Genomic DNA, 17,787 nt, shown 5'->3' with positions numbered 1-17,787 from the left:
TGAGCTGTGGAACCTACTGAGGCGTGGTACCGCTGTTTGATGAGCAATATGTGGAGATGGGGGGGAATGGGGGGGGGTGAGTTGCCGGGTGTTAGAAGGCAAGGGGCGGTAGGGGGCATGGATTAGAGGGCTTTGTGAAAATGATTGTATCTGGTGATTCAATCTCATCAGAGGAAATGGTTCTGGGTGGGGTTGGATGCCAAGGGGATGGGGAGGAAAATAGGGGGCGTGGAGGGGGGGGAGGGATGGACGTTCAAGAGGTGAAGGTTCTTAACCAATGTTGCGGTCTGGAGGCCCGATTACAAGGGTCTCAAATATGGTTCTGTCTCAGAGGAGGGGGGAGTGGAGGGTGCCCCTGGGAAATAGATGTCTGATCGTGATATGAGGGTTGGCTCCCTAAATGTCCGGGGCCTTATCTCAGCTGCTAAGAGATCTATGGTACTCCGTGACTTCAGTAGGTCCAATCTCGATTGGATGCGCTTACAGGAAACACACTAGAAGAAGGGGCGGGAACCCAGGTTGCGATCCCGGGAGGTGGGGGAAGTTATTATGGCCTCCGACGTCAAGAAAATGCATGGGGTCGCTCTTTTAATTTCGGCCAGGTTGAGTTTCCCAACGGGAGATTTGTGTTTGCAAAGGGTCCGTTGCATGGGGCCAACTTCGCGATTGGCTCAGTTTATGCACCGAATGTGCAGCAATGTGAGTTCTGGGAGCGGGTCAGAGATAAACTAAGTTTTTCATGAGTCCGTAATATCATATGAAACAACTAGAGAGTGAGACAACCGCTCGCTGACACAAATATTATTTTTCACAGCACAAAATCATTTGAGGGAGCAAGAATCTAACAGAGCGCAAGGTAATATGGCATTCTAGCACATGAATGCCGTCCCGAATTTGCAGGTGTACTTTTACACACACCAAGCTTTGAATATACCGTAATCACGCCCTCTTGTCTTTCTTTGCTGATTCTTTATTACTATGTTGGGGAACAAAAAGATGACTCTGAGGAACGAAGTACATTTGATCTTAAGAAATGTTTGTCTAGCAAGATATGCTCAAAACTGTTATTACTCATAGAATGATGCTACATTCTTTTATTTTTCTTTGTTTTTTCATTTTGCTGAACGTTCCCACACGTACATCTATGGTATGTATCTGCAATACATTATATCAATTTGTTTTGTGACATATTTGATTAACCTGTTTGTTACTTATTGAATAGCAATGTAGTTAAAGCCCTAAAGGAGGAGTTTAGCTCTGAAATGCAAAGGCATGCAATGACTACGCTCAGTCTCAGGAAGTGCTTCCTGGTGGAATAACTTTTCCTTTTCGCAAACAATATGTGAAAATCTAACACATAAGTTTATAAACATTTCTTTTGCTCTAATAGCCAACAGAATGTTATTTAAGTTTCAATGAATTGCTTTGAACTGAATTATAAACTTGTTGGGAAAAACACAAGGCTCATTTCGAGCATTCGTGACAGCACCGGATTTAGCTCGATAGTGTAATCCAGCTTCCTTTTGGGGGTTCAGGGATGAACTGATCCAATTCGATGAGGGTGAACTGGTGGTGGGTGGGGACTTTGATATGTTGCTGGATCCGCTGAGAGATCGCAGGAGGATGGTGGGGCAACAAATGAACAGGGCCAAGCCGATTGGTTTGGAGCGCTTTAAAGTGGTTAACGGTGTAATTGGGCTGTGCGACTCCCTCCACTCGACACCAAAAGGAGACATGCCATTCACCTTTTATTCTGCGGTCCATTATTCCTTCTCATGAATAGATCTGATTTTGGTGGACTTTACCTTAAGGAAAACAGTCTTGCAATCCCCAGTTGCCCCGATACTGTGGTTGGGCCATGATATGGTAACAAATATGGTAGACATGGGGGGACTAAGGTGAAAGAGCTTAGACGGTATAGGACACAACTAAATGCCACAATTAACGCAAGATACGGAAAAGAAATTCCTGTTCCTGAAGCAGAAGTACCACAAAATGGGGGACCGAGCAGATAAGATCCTGGCATGGAGATCGAGGGAGGAGATATAGAGGAGGACCATAGGGACTATTAAGACAGAGGATGATAGGTGTCTACATGACACCCAGAGTAAAGTGAGTGAATTTGTAAAATACTACAACACCCTCTTTTTGTCAGAATGAGTGGGAGAGGAGACCCGGATAGATGAATTTCTGGGCAGGCTATCAATACCAGGCCTTCCTAAAGAGGTAGCGGGTACTCTGGAGAACCCCATAACCATAGAGGAAGTCATGCGGGCTTTCAAAGGGATGATATCGGGGACGACCCATGGGGAGGACGCGTTTACGATAAAATTCTATAAAGTGTTCAAATCCCTGTTAGCCCTGCGCCTAGTAAAGGCATTTAATGCATGCTTGGCGGACAAATTCCCCCCATCCCCCCATGATGATGGTGGCTGTCATAGTTGCGATCCCAAAGGAAGGGAAGTATCCCACTAGATGCTCTTCTTATAGGCCCATATCCCCCCTCAACAGGGATTTAAAGTGTCTTGGGAACGAGATTGGAGGGGAACATGCTGCTTGTAGTGCATGGGGACCAAGTGGGATTCATTAGGGGAAGGCAAAGCTCAGACAACATTAGGAAAACTATCAACCTGATCCACGGGGCACAGGTGGGAGGGCTGGATGCATGTCTAGTGCCACTGGACTCAGAAAAGGCCTTTGACAGGATGGAATGACCCTTCATGGTGAAGGTTCTGGGGAAGATGGGGTTGGGATCGAATTTCCTGAAATGGGTGGCAGCACCATACAATAAACCCAGCGCTAGGGTGCGGATCAATGGGGGACTGACAGAGGCCTTTGAACTCACAAGAGGTATTAGACAGGGATGTCCCCTCTTACCACTTTTGTATGCCCTTGCCATGGAGCCAATCGCAATCAGAATGAACAACAAGATCAGGGGTTTAGCAGGGGGGCAAGTTGAATGTAAAGTTTTGCTGTTTGTGAATTATATATTGGCCTATCTTACAGATATTCTGGTCTCCCTCCAAGTGCTAATGGCCCAGCTAGAGGAATATGGTAACCTCTCGGGAATCAAAATTAATGTGGAAAAGTCTGTTATTCTTCCACTGCTGGAACTGAGACCCCTCCTAGACCTGAAAGAGATATTGCGGTATGACGATTAGTATTAAATACCTGGGCATCTGGGTGGCGAGGAACCTAGAGGAGATGGTGACCGCTAATTATGACCCCTTTCGTGAGCAGCTCAGGGTGGACCCGAAGAGGTGGCTTCCCTTGGTACTCACCTGGCAGGATGACTTCTATAAAAATGATGCTGCTCCCCAGACTGCTGTATCTGTTTGGGGCTATCCCAAGAAAGCTCCCAGAAAGATTTTACTTTGAAATCACAGGAGAACTATGTAGATTTATATGGGGGAACAAGACCCCAAGGGTGAAAATGGTGACCTTGACCCTTCCAAGGGACAAGGGGGATTTGGATTCCCAGATATCCGCCCGTATTACAAAGCGGCACTGATCAGGAGTATGCTGGAACATATGAGGGAGGATCTGTGGACCTAACAGCGCACCCTTTGAAGATCAGAGATTACTTCTGGTCCCCACTTAAATCAATACCGGAGTGCTTGTGCTCGCACCCAACACTGGGAGTCTCCTGGTCAGTTTGGTGCGAATCTGAGGAAGCACAGGAGTACACATCATCGCCCTCCCCTATGTCCTCAAACTGGGGCATTAGGGATTTAAGCATTCACAGAGGTGGTCAGATGTAGGGCTTTAGAGAGTGCTGCAATTGTTTGAGGGTGGGAGCTTCAAGGAATGGAGTCTGGTAAGGGATATGCTGGGTGTGGACTCACTTTCAATATTTGAATATCTCTGCATCAAGGGTATTTTGACTGACCCGAAGTGGGGGGGGAAGTGATGGGGAGAGAATTAAAAGCAGTGGAAAAGGTACTGAACCAATCTATAACAAGGAAGGGGATACTTTCCAGTCTACAAAGCCATGAATGAGACCAGTTTACAGGGGAGGCAAACCTTACAGAGATATTGGGCGGAGCTGGTGGGTGTGGAGGTACTGGAGGAGGACAGCACAAATATACAAAGTGGTTTTCCAGGGGGGCTTGTTTACCTCCACAATAGAACATAACTTTAAACTGTTGATGGGGTGACGCAGAGACCCGGTGAAGGTGTCTAAGATGTTTCCGGGGGCCTCTTTGTGGTGCCCCAGGGGCTGTGAGAACTGTGGGACACTGGCACAGATGTGGTGGCAATGACCTAAAATACAAGTGTTTTGGAAAGAGGTGTTGAGCTGGATGGAAGAGGTGACGGTGATAAGGCTGGATCTAGACCTACTGCAGTTGCTGTTAGGGCTGCCGCAAAAAGACAGGGAGAAAAATAGACTTCTGAGGATGTGGGAAGCCATGCTCAGGGCGGGGAGATTGCCTATAGCTCAAGGCTGGAAAAAAAGAAACGCTCCCCACGAAAGAGATATGGGAAGGAAAGTGCAAATCATGAAGAAAATGGAGAAGCTTACTGCAGTGGTGAATGATAGAATGAGAGAATTTCAGACGGAGTGGTCAGCCCTACTGTTAAAATGGGGATTGGAGGAAGGCAGCCTGGTGGATGGATCCGGTGAATAAGTGGAGGAGGTTGAGGACAAGAGGAGGAGGGGCCTCAAGGGGGAGCGGATGAGGGCTCAAAATTCCTCGATTTCCCAGAACCGGTCATTGTAGTGGTCCCTTTGGTATCACCATTTTGACCATCAGTACCGTTAACCTTGTCTATGCCTGTTATTTTTGATCCACTTGTGGGTGATTCTTTTCTCTGCAAAGGTAACGTAAGGGGGAGTTGCTGCCAAGTACCACCTCGAGCTGTTTGAGCCACATATGGTGGCATAGTTTCAGTACTAAGTTCTGAAGTTTTTCCTGATCCACTTACAATTATGTAGTTCTTTTGAACATTTATTTTGCTAGCAGGATTAATGGGCACATCTCCCAAGCATATTTGCGCATAACTGGTGCCCTTATTAATCAATGTAGATGGACCTTCATTATCTTTAATTTGGTACATTGTACCTGCTTGAATCATTTTCGCACAGGTACTTGAAAAGGGCACGCTAATCGTACGCTTCCTTTCTTCCTTCACAAAATAATTGTTAAGGTGCATCTGCTATTTTTCAGGTTCAGCTAGGTATTTATTTTCAGGATTCAAAGCATGTTTTTTGTTACATTTAGCATATTTCACAACTTAGTTTGGAGAGCCTAGGTTTGTTAAATTGGCACTTTCAGTATGACCATCCAATTTGTGCCTTAAGACATCTTTGATTTCCTCACAAAGTTGTTCAACATCTATTATATCGTCATCTGTTGATTTGATATGATTATTAGTTTCATTACTAGGTTGTTGCCAGTATTAACCTCTGCATTTTTTTGTATTCTTTTTTGCTTTTTTTATTAACTCATTGGCAGTTTTATGTTTTTTTCGGCACTTTTCACTGCACGACTCTGAAGTTTCTTTGTGCAACGTGACGTAAATACTGCCTTTTCAGAATTAAAGTTTCCACTTCTTCTGCAGCCTCCATTTGTTCTATTATATTACTGTTGGACTGTCTTGAGGCCAAGTTGCATCATGTTGAGACTTGGGTGTTTGTTGCGTCTGGTTCCGGTTTACACTGATCACCATATCATGCAGCATGTTTTTAATTTCTACTATGTCATTAGCCATAGTAGAAATGATACAATCAATGGGCCCCGAGTACTGAGTGCTTTTATATATAGGGTAGAATTTTGCCTTAATGCCAATGTAGATCGTTCTTTTTCTATACCATGACTGGTCTCTCTTCCAATGGCAAATCCCTCAAGCTTGTTTATTTTTGCTAGGATCTCAGTCATAGATGCTTTAATCATCCTAACCTCATAATGAGTGTAGTCGTGGCCTTTATCTAGTAGGTCAAGTATACGTACATTGACCGGAAACGTGTGAGGGGCCTCGAAGGGAACTGGTGAGGACATATTTGTGTTTATATCCACACCTTCGAGTGAGTTGTCCCTTTGATGTACAGTGCGTAAGGATGGATTCAGCGAGTTCAAGTTAGAGATCCCCAGACCATAAGTGCTCTCCTCAGTAGGTAGTTTGCGTTCCCTTTCAAAATGATCAGGTGGAGGGGGTGCAATCTAAACCAAAGCGCTCATCCCTCCTTCCAATAATTGGAAGGGTGTTGCTTTCGAATTTTTCGTATGAGTCACTGCAGTAGGTGCGTGGTACTAAAGGTGTAAGAATACCTATTGAAAGCCTAACACGTTCATTTAGTTTGATCATTTTCTCAACACCAATCACTGATGGGTCTTTCGTGGAATCATTAAGTCTGCTAGATGTATTGTTTGTATTAAATGTAACATCTTGGCTTGGTTCACAACAGTGGGCAGCCTCAACATCCATTGTAACACCTCCTCGCGAGGAACACACATTAGGTTTAGCTTCGAGGTCGCCACTAAACTTGTTTGGAAATCATAAGGGTTGGCCACCGATGGTTCAGAGTAATGTACTTGCACTGCGCGAGCAGTCTCCTTTCGTTGATTTCCCACATCCTCCCTGTCATCAGTGGGTACGAGTGAAATCAAGGGAGGGACATGCACATCACGCGGCTCGATTTCCGCGTTGACAGTTTCAATACCAGTATCTATTGTAAGCATTTCTTCCGGACTTATTTCATTATATGTACTTCTCCCTGCACACACAATTGCATCAACATTACGCTTATTGGTTAAGTCGGAGACCACTGGTGTCTCTACACATTTACCACTACGGAGGCCACTTGCCATTGTCCCACGAGTAGCTGCACGTAAATGTGCTTATATAAAATCTTTTACAAAGTAGGAACAGTTTTTTCTTACTGCTCGGGTGCAGAAGAGAAATGAATGCTCACAGCGCTATGTCTCCAGCCTTCCACCCTAACAGCCCAACAGCACACTTGACACACTTGGGGATGCTTGCGCACCTCAGTTAAAGAAGGACTTCTGGGAAGGCGGGTGCACACAGCCTCTGCAACAGGAAAGAAACAAAAGTGACGTGAGAGGCAGGTGGGCAGGGGTTAAACACGGGTTGCAGCCATGAGCAAAGGTGAGTGTTTATCCAAGCCCGTTTTAGTCATGAACCCAGCCCAGCCCACACGGTCATAAGTGACAGTGCACGTGTGAATAAAGGTAAGAAATGACTTTGGGTAATGAAGTCCAATAAGTTGAAACGATCCGGGCAAGCGTTTCGCTTGAAGTATAAATGTTGTTCTTCCTCGTCTCCTTACAGCATGCAGATAGATTCCTTTAGCGTGCTAGCCCAATAGCACACTTGGGGATGCGCGTGCACCTCAGTTAAAGAAGGGCTGTTGGGAAGGCGGGGGGCGGAGTTTGGTGCACACAGCCTCTTGTTCTCGCTTAAAAATCCATGAGCATTTCCTTAAAGACGAGCACACTCAGCATTTCTTACAAGGCATAGTTGTAATTGACGGCTGGGCGTGGGAGCGCACGCCTCTTTCACTTCACTTTCTCCAGTCATTTCACAAATCTGAAGATCTCCTTTCATAAATGTGTTTTCTTTGCTTCCACATATTTACCCAGCATCAGGGACAGATTAAGGCATTGCTGTGGTACCAACGTCCGGACAGAAACCCAGTTGCATTGGACCTGGCTACTGCATGTGCTTGGGCACTTTGGAATGTGGGAGGGCTTCCTGCAGTGGATAAGGCTGTCATACAAGGACCTCAGGGTGTGGGTGAAGACAGGCAGACACATCTCAGCGGCATGGAGAATACATAGAGCTACAAAACAGGGCTGCCCGCTGTTGCCAATGCTTTACATATTGGCCTTGGAACCCTTAGCGGTCTTTCTGAGAGAAGAGCATAGTGACGCCGGAATTAAGATGGACAGTGTCATGCATCTAGTCTCACTCTACGCAGATGACATGCTCCTATGTGTTGCAGACCCACGAAAAAGCCTACCATTTTTGTTAGAGGTAATAGGAGCATTTGCCAGGTTGTCTGGTATATCCATTAATAAAGAAAAATCCTCCCTGTACCCCCTAGCTGGACTCAGGAAAATTAGCACACACCAACTGCCACTCTTAGGCCTGACATGGGCGCTGCGTACCTTCTGCTATTTTGGGATAGAAGTATACCATGACCCTATCGAAACTCATAAAGCTAACACGCAAGAAGTGCTAGAGAAAATTGTAAAGTCCATAACATTCTGGAAGACACTGCCACTAGGGAAGATGGTGAGAGCAGCCCTGCTGAAGATGACCGTACTACCCCGTTTCCTGTACTACTTCACAAACATACCTTACAATATACCTGGGACATTCTTCAAACAACTGAACACAATAGCACAGGAATTCCTGTGGGGAGGGGGAAGAACTACAGACCCTGATTGAAGAATATGGAGTAGAAAAGGGCCAATTTGTGCTGTACAACGGCATCATAAATAAAAAAGAGATGGCCAAATCTACCAGAGGACACTGAAACAGGGGAGGCAGTAGATGCATGGTTTGATGTGTCCGAAGGAGCACACACGGTGTCCAGACTTTACAAACTGCTCCGAAAAACCACAACACACATGAACTGCTGGCACATTGAAAGTGGGAGGCAGAACTCCAAAGAACCTTCACAGATGATGAATGATCAAGGGTCTTGAGGTACACAAAAGAGGTTTACAGGAATGCAAGGTTTAGGCAAACACAGCTCTATGTTACATAAAGAGCATACCTTACTCCAGGGAGAATATCCAAGATGGGGAGTAAATCCACCCAAAGCTGACCAAGAAGTGCAACTGAAAATGCGGATAAGGTGCTCACGGCCTGCTCAGTAATAACGAAATTTTGGAATGATATTAACGCCAGAGCAACAGAGGGTGGAATCCACATGCAAGTGTGGACACTGGAATCTTACCTGCTAAGACTCTTCCCGAGAGTTGGCAAACCAAGAACATACTTAGCCAAAATGAAAGACTTGATGTGTATCCTGGCGAAACGTTGCATAGCGATGGCGTGGAAATCCACTAATGGCCCGACGATAGTAGCATGGTGGGCAGACTTAAAGTGATGGACATGGGCCGAAACAATAGTATGGACCACGGCGCTACACAGAGGTGCAAGCGAAAGCAGTGATAAGATACTAGCATGGAATGCATTGGTACAGAAACTGTTCGCACCGAGGGTAGTGAACATTATGGATAATCCTGGTGCGCCAGAAATTGCAGACACGGACGTAGGTAGAAATGAGGAACAGCAGTAGGAAACGCCCAAGTTAGCAAGAGAAGGGGAGGCCCTGATGTAAAATAGCACTGCAGGTGAAGATATCCAGTTGCAAGTAAGCAAAGTGAGCGCTGAATATGGACGATTAAGATCGAGAGCCAAGGCAGCCAAAAAAGACGTTGCAAACTCCCAACGTGAAGTGCCAGTATAAATTAATGTTATTTTATTTGTTGTGTGTCATCAAACTGTTGTGTAAAAAACAAAGTTTTAAAAAAATACAAAGACACCCAGTTGCATGTTGGAAATAACATTATCATACAACCATATGCGAAGGTCATTTAAAATGCATTTGCCAAAAATCCTTAAGGAGACAACACTCCTAGAAATAGATCTTTAGCACTGTCACTTACTCTGGTATCCCTTTTAAAAAAATTTGACAAGGGCATTTGTCAACCATGTGTATGGTAGCGCTGGAGTCGTTAACATAGAATGAAACGCAATTCACCAGTGCTTGGGCCCACAGGGTTGGATTACTTTTATATGTCTCGAGGTACCCCATCTGCCATGGTGCTTTATTCCATGTTAACCTATTACATGGCCTATTGCAATATTGTGTGTATGGTGATCTGAACATGGCTCACGTCTATCCGCTGGTGTAATTTTAATATTAACATTGTAATCTTAGTATTGTAATTATACCCTGCCACGTGCCACCTTCCTTCTTTCCCTGTCTCTCATGGGCAACCACGCTATCACCTTACCCCTGAGATGCCCAACGCTAAAAGCCAGACACGTGCGCCTCTGCACAAGCACTCTCACAGTGCCTCAAACCACCTGCGCCGTTCGCAACACGCACCTAAACGTGCTTGGCGAGAGGACGTGTTGTGGCGAGAGGACGCGTTGTGGCGAGAGGACGCGTTGTGACGAGAGGACGTGTGTGGCGAGAAGACGTGTGTGGCGAGAGGACGTGGGTGGCGAGAGGACGTGGGTGGCGAGAGGACGTGGGTGGCGGAAGGACGTGTTGTGGCAAAAGGACGTGTTGTGGCGAGAGGACGTGTTGTGGCAAAAGGACATGTGTGGCGAGAGGACGTGTGTGGCGAGAGGACGTGTGTGGCGAGAGGACGTGTGTGGCGAGAGGACGTGTGGAGGGCCGACGAATGTGCAGAACGGACGAATTGCTTAACTGCATGACGTCCATATTATACCTAGAATGCATGGATCTTTTAAAAGATCATACCTCATATCACACCCCACGCTTACTCTCTCCTTACACCACCACCCAACTAGAACACAGAGATACTATGACACCATTCGGTATAACTGTTCTCATATCAACATCTGACGCCGCTCACTCCACATCACTCTATGTAATCACTGCTGGTCTCGCACCCCCAGCCAGGCGTTCTCCTCAGGCCTTACGCTGCCACTCTCGGTCTGGATAATTCCTGCCAGATTCGAACACATACTCCTGACCTCTCAGCCACCACACCTACCGCTATGAAGCAGCTTCCACAGGAATTTTCGCACCAGCTGCACACATACCAGATGCGCACTCGCACCTTTTGGACCCTCTCTCCTCCCTCTACTGACAAGAACTTCGGTTCCCAAGGGCGTTCAACCTACCAGCGCCTTCAGACCATACCAATGGTATATAAGGCGCTATATAAGTGCAAAATAACATAACATAACTAAGCTGCAGGCTTTCTGTCCCGGCCCACCGTGCTGCCCACACCACGGCTGCTAAAGCATGCGCCACTCAACACCTGGATAAGCCCAGCCGCTCCCTCTCCAGCATGCATTCGGCTCTCCCACGGACCCCTTTTATGGGCATTACAGCAGTCCGCATGTCTTACACCGCAATAACACGGGTGCCTGCACGAACTCTGCTACTTGGAAAACTCCTCCACATGGAGGTTTTCCTCATGCTGCACTATCGAAGGGACACTGTCTTGCCCACTGCTACTGACAGCAGTGCTACTGATGTTCCACACTGTATTATCACCATCCCAAATACGAACTTTATTAATGTCTCACACCTTGCGACTGCCATACCAAATGCCACTGCTAGTGATGTTAGTGGTGTTCCCCACCTTGCTACTGCCATGCCAAATGCCATTGTTAGTAATGCTTGCGATGTCCAATACCTTACTACTGCCATGCCAAATGCCACTGCTAGTGACGTTCGTAGTATCCCCACCTTGCTACTGCCATGCCAAATGCCATTGAGACACTAGGGTTCAGTAACACCATTACTGACTCTACTCACACTCGAGGTCGTGCCCTAGATTTGGTAGCCCAGCACAGCTGCCCACTCGCTATTACTGGAAACTCACCGACCCCCCCCCCCCTGGTCTGACCAGCACATCAAACAGTTTGACATCTCTACCTTAAAGAACACACACCATCTGACGCAAGCACTTCCACCAGCAATCTCCAGAAGCTCTAGTCAACTCACTGCTAAAAGAATAGTACCCCACCTACTAGTGCCTGACTTCAGGCCCCCCTTCTCCAACGACTCAGAGGGTCTCACACAATCCTACAACACCGCTAACAAACTAGCAGTGGACGCTAAAGCCACTCTCACATCCCAGAAAGCCAAACCCACCAGTCATGCCAACGCCTGGTTCACCACAGTCTTCCTAGAACTCTGCTCCATAAAACTTGCTGCCCTATCCCTATGGCAAGCAAATCGCTCAGACTCGGCCAAGCTAGAATTCCAATACCGTTCTAAAGAATACAAAAAAGCTGCCATTCAAGCCAAAGCTACCTCCTTCAAATTTAGAATTTTGGATACTAAATCAGATACTAAAAAGATCTTCTCTATCTTCAGGGACTTAGAGACTCCTACCGGCCCCCTCACCACCCCGCCCAGAATATCTCCAAAGATAAGACCTGGTACGATGGAATCCAAGCAGCATGCTCAACAGATTGGACACCCTCCAAACCAAAATTAAAACGACCCAACAAACTCTAACCCACTCGCCACCCCCTAATCCGCCAAAACCAATGGACCAAATACCACGTTCTCATTCAATAAAAAAAACAGGAGCAGGATATCATTAATACCATGAAATCCATCAAACCCTGCAACTGCAAAGAGGACATCTGCCCCACAGCCATTATCAAGGACTGTGCCAGCACCCGCACCCCCTTTCTGACAGCCTTTGTTAACGCATGCTTTCCCACTGGACAGGTACCCTCCTGCCTCAAAGAAGCCTGGGTCTGCCCTCTCTTAAAAAAAAAAAAAAAAAACACTTTGGACCCATTTCTCCTAACAACTACAGGCCCATAACCACTGTCCCGTTCCTGCTGAAAATACTTTACAAAGCAGCCTATGTACAAGTGCAACTATTCATTGAGCAGAACAAACTCCTCAGTCTGCGCCAATCTGGGTTCCGCCCAGGGCACGGCACTGAAACAGCCCTACTTGATCTGAAAAAACAAATGGATGACGCTAGAGATTCGGGTAAACCTGCTCTACTCCTACTCTTAGATTTCTGCGGCATTTGATCTAGTTGACCACAATTCCCTCTGCCACCACCTGACTTTGACAGCCAACTTCTCGCCTAATGCCACAACCTGGATCACATATTTCCTGCAAGGTAGGACCATGCAGGTCTTCTCCGACCTAGCCTCTGCCTCACCTACCATCATGTTATGCTGAGTGCCACAAGGGTCCTGCATTTCGCCCACCTTCTATAATATGTTCACGAGACCCCTCTTCCACATCCTGCACTCATTAGGTATCTCCTAGATCAATTACGTGGATGATACACAAATACTCCTTCCACTAACGGGTGACTACGAATCTGACTCCAGAGCCCTCAACGCCATATACACGACCATCCAAGCCTGGATGGCCGTGAACAGACTATGTCTGACAAGTCTGAGCTTCCCCTGATTGGGTCCACTGAAACCCTAAAAAACGCAACACTCAATTCAGCCACTTCACTATTGACAACATCAAAATCTCAGTCTCTGAATCAGTGAAAACTCTCGCAATATACTTAGACTCAAACCTTTCCATGACTAGGCAAGTCCATGCCATTGCCTTGTCCTCGGCATACCACGCCAAACTCTTAAACGCAGCCAGACCATTCCCATCTAAGGACAATTGCCTTACCATTGCCAGAGCTATAACAGAGTCAAGAGTAGACTAATGTAATGCCTTTTTCTGGGCACGTCAGTAAAAAACACGGAGCAGCTGCAGATTACCCAAAACAGTGCTCTCCGTGCAGCTATAGGCATCTTCAAAAGGGAACACATTACTGCCACCAGGAAACAGGCGCACTGGCTAACTATCAAAGAGTGTGTCGTCTTTAAAACCCTCGCTCTTACCCACAAATGTGTCAACCAAACTGCCCTCCACCTGTCCCAAAGAATACACATCTGTATCCACAGGACCATCCAGAATGCCTTAATCTAACATGCTCACAGTTCCCAAACTCAAGGGCGTTGGAGCAGGAGAAGCCAACTTCCCTTACTTAGCAGTCCTGAAGTGGAATGCACTTCCACCGTCCCTAAGAGCTGAAAACTCACACACAGCCTTCAGCAGAGCTGTCAAGACTCTACTTTTCATCTGATTTTCACCATGTGCTAACTATATACAACGCTATCATTATTACCTGCCTGTATTATATCATGTATGTATGTAGTATGCATCGTTTCCAAAGGCCACTCAGAAGCTTCGTGTAACTTAAGCTCATCACATGTAACAGCGCCTCGATGCCCAAGGGCTGATTGCACGCTATATACATTTAAATAAAAAATATACCATTCATTGCCTGATATATTGCTTGCCAGTTCACAATCATTATGATAATTGAGACCTTTATTAACAGCTTCCAGAATTGTCTGGGATTATTTGTTTCACTTGACGCTTTCAGTTCATCCCATGCTTTCTGGGTTTCTTTATTCGCTCATTTGATTGGCTTTGTAGTTCTTATGCACATCTTGTATTTCGAGGTAAGTTGCCTATTTGGATTTTAGTGCATTTATCAATTTCTGCTTTGCATCCCGGCAGCCCTTTTCAAACCATGTCTTTTTACTCTTACTTATTCAATTACTACTTGTCTTAGAAGTAAGGCAGTGGATTATTTCATTTAACTCATCACATGACTTTAATACCTCTTTAGGGTCATAGATTGTTCAGAGACATAGGCTTCTCTGTATGTATCCCAATATTTATATATTTTGGAAGCAAGAACATGGTATTAGCCATTGAGCACTTTGAGGGCTGCGCTTATTTTTACAGGCCAAAACTGCTTTGTTCAAGGTGGTCTGAAATGGGAGTGAGGCTATAGAATGTGTCATGCAGCTAAACGAAAGATCATAATGGTGTTAAGTTGTGTGTCACGTAACTTGGAAGTACCTTTATTTCCGGATGAAGTCCGTGTTGGGGCAGCCAGGCTGATGATCAGGAAACCGGTAGTTGAAAAGATGGCACTGGGAAGCAGCCTCAACCCAGTCCTGATGGAACAGGAATGGATAGGGACCACCTCCCGACACCACAGACCTCTTTCCTGCGATCTGATGTCTGGACGGTGCTTGCACAGGCAGGGCAGAAGGCAATGTTGGAGGCAAGTCCAAGGGGTGCAGTATACTGATAGTAGGCTGAAGAGGAAGCCCTCCGTCTCTTGCAGTGAAAAGATAAACACGCACAGTTCCAATTGATGTTCCAAGGAAACAGTCTATAACTGGACTCAGGAAAGGCTGATGAGAAGCTGGGAGGAATGAAGTCCGGGAATGGAATTCAGAAAGGGCTGGTGGGAAGAAACTGAAAGTCAGGCCCAAGGCTTATGTCCAGGAGAAACAGTGAGCCAGCAGAGGTGAGACAGGCTGAACTGGTACCCAGGCAAGGCAGCGAGGAAGGGATGTCCAGGAGAAACAGAGACAGTAGAGGTGAGATAGGGTGGACTGGTTCAGGGCAGGGCAGCAAGGAAAGGAACCCAGGGGTAAAATCAGGAGAGAAAATCCAGGGGATAGAGAGCCCCGGGAAAAGGGAGCCCAGGGAGTGGGACCCTCCCACAAGACAACTCGGGCCCAGGAAGGAGGTCCAGGAAACCCAGACCCGGAGAAACGGGAGGCTCGGGAGACAGGAGCAGGAACAGGATCCAGGAGCCAAACGGGAGCAGGCAAAAGGAGGCGATAAACAATGGCGAGTCGGGAACAAACCGCGTTAAGACGCGACTCGTTCCTGCACTCGACCACTATTCACAGCCATGGCATGAAGCCGAGGCTTGGAGCGTGGGACGGGCCACGCATGCGCCGCGGCCCTGTCGGGGCGAGAACGAGGTTTGGCACACAAGCCGTCGGTCGACTTGGTCCGTGGCGCATGCGTGCGCCCGCGTGTGAAACAAGGCAGCGGGCTCGGATGTTGGGAGAACCCTCTCCCGGCGAACCGATACCTGGAGTAGAGCTGCCAAGGGGAATAACGTCCTGCAGCTTTCTGAGTAAGTGTCTTAACAAATGGTCACTTTCGGGTCTTATGATGTCAAATGACCGTACTCGCCATCAATCCATCAGCCTTATCAGAAGATAATCAATAGGGCCCAATTTGAATCTAATAAAGGTGTTTGTAGACATTTCATCCTCCTTTACTCTACCATTTATAATGCACATAAGGTGCTTATCACATAGTTCTATCAATGTACCCTCCCTGTTGATTAGAAAAGTTAGATTGTGTTACCATTGGTGAGATTTCATATTCTTCCCATGTGAATGGATTGTGTCTTCCCACGTATTCCTCATCTTTGGTATTCAAGTCTGCTTGGAGCTTGCTTCGAAAATTAGTTTTCATAGGGTCGAGCATTGTGCAGCATCGAGTCTTGTTCCTCGATGGCCTCCGTAGCGTCCCTTGTGACATTGATGCTGGTATATGAAGCTGCATGCTGACACTTACCTCAGTTCTGTTTTTTCCGCATTGCTGCATGCTTCGGAGCTACTCGCCTTAGTGAATTTCGATTGTTATATTCCTCAAATATGTCCTCGACACCGAAGACCGGCTTCAAGCGGTGTTCAGACTGTGGAGCCAAGATGTCTATCACAGACCCTCACTGCATCGGTCTGTGGTGCTTGGGGTCGGGTTCCAAATTGGACAACTGTGGTCAATGTTAATCCATGACTGTCAAGGCCTCAAAAGGAAGGAAAAACTCGATACAAGTAAGCCCGGTCCCAAATCCCCGGCCGTTACCCCATCTAAAAGAAAATCATCCTCTGAATCGAGAGATGGTCCTCCCTTTAGAAAGTGTCCTAAACACTGAAGACATTCAAGGTCCAGTTTGCGACACTCTTCGCCCTCTTCTCATAAGAGTAAATAATGACATCACAGATCCTAGTCATTGTCTTCCTCTCCCGAAAAAGTTTTGTTTCCAAAAATGAACTAGACTCCGGCAGACTTGGAAAACTTCTGTTTGAAAATGCTTTAAGTTTTCCAGAGTCATGCTCCTTCAAGTACCCCTCTGAAGGAGTCTGAGAAAAGGAGCCACCCCTCTACGTCTAACAAGACCAGTAGGGAGTCTTGTGTGTCTCCTTCTCGTGTGCCTCAAGGCCCAGGAATAGAGACTCCTCGACATAAACTGGAGTCTTCCTCGACACACATGAAAGAGCCTGCCTGTGTCTGGCCCCTCAAAGTGTCGATCTTCGTTATTGAGGCCATTATGTTCATCGCCTGAACCTTTGAGGCAAGTAATCCATCGAAGCATACTAATTTGTCAGCTCATTCACCGACTGCTTCGAGGAAGACATCGAAGCCTTCCACACCTTCAACTGCGTTGGAGCATTCAGTGCTCTTGAAAACTGTTAAACTTATAGCTGATATGTCTAAGGTCTAAATGTTTTAAACCCATTCCTCAACCTGATTTCTTCATGCAAATGGGATCAATCTTTGAGGAAGATGAAGGGGACGATCAGCTCCCTTTTGGGTACGAATATGGGACACCAAATGTTCCAGAAGAATTGATCTCTGAAGAATCTAAGATGCAAAATCTTGTTGAAATGCTAAAGGAGAGCTGTTATACCTGTGCTCCCGCCACGATCTGTTCGCTCTAGCTCGCATCGGCCTTGCCATCTTAAAAATCAGGTGCATTCCTTGTTTTCCCCATTCTGGCAGCGTTGGCGGTTGCTGGGGAACCCAAGTTGCAGGTCTATTCGTCATTTCTCAAATCACCTGACACAGTCACGCTGCAGCAAGCCGGCGCGCACGTGTGGGTCACGCTTTGATTTCCATAAAAAGTAACGTGATCCAGAGCTCGGCGCTTCTAATTGGCGATCCTTGTGTTTTTGATTCGCTCCTGCTCAACTTCGGAATTGTATTTGGACAACGCTATCTGCGCGCCCCTTGACTGTTTTGTTTGAACCTACCTGCTCGATCCTGATCTTGGACCGAGTCGCTCTATTTCTCATGCTGCCTGTGGCAGACGCCTCTTGAATTCTATCCGGGACAGCTCTCTGAATTCCACCGTGCAGCCTGCATTCTCCTGTACGCTCGTGCGGCAAGAGCTCCTCCCAAAACACGGAGAGAGTCACATAGCGGTCAGTAACATCTACGATCCGCCT

At 46.7% G+C, this 17,787-nt stretch overlaps 1 protein-coding gene across 2 annotated transcripts in view; it reads left to right on the top strand.

The window, feature by feature from the left end:
* Positions 1–251: 251 nt before the first annotated feature.
* The window catches only part of SLC5A10 (solute carrier family 5 member 10), a 1,126,075-nt gene continuing 1,108,539 nt past the window's right edge, over positions 252–17,787 (top strand). For both annotated transcript variants that reach the window (XM_069645685.1, XM_069645684.1), the window contains exon 1: positions 252–1,147. The gene's annotated coding sequence lies outside the window, so the exon portion shown is untranslated. The remainder of the gene's footprint in view (positions 1,148–17,787) is intronic.

The sequence above is a fragment of the Ambystoma mexicanum genome, chromosome 2p (assembly GCF_040938575.1).
Source record: "Ambystoma mexicanum isolate Mex_15411 chromosome 2p, UKY_AmexF1_1, whole genome shotgun sequence".
NCBI lineage: Eukaryota > Metazoa > Chordata > Amphibia > Caudata > Ambystomatidae > Ambystoma > Ambystoma mexicanum.
The sequence above is the reverse complement of the archived record's forward strand: the minus strand, read 5'-3'. Positions and strand labels throughout refer to the sequence as shown.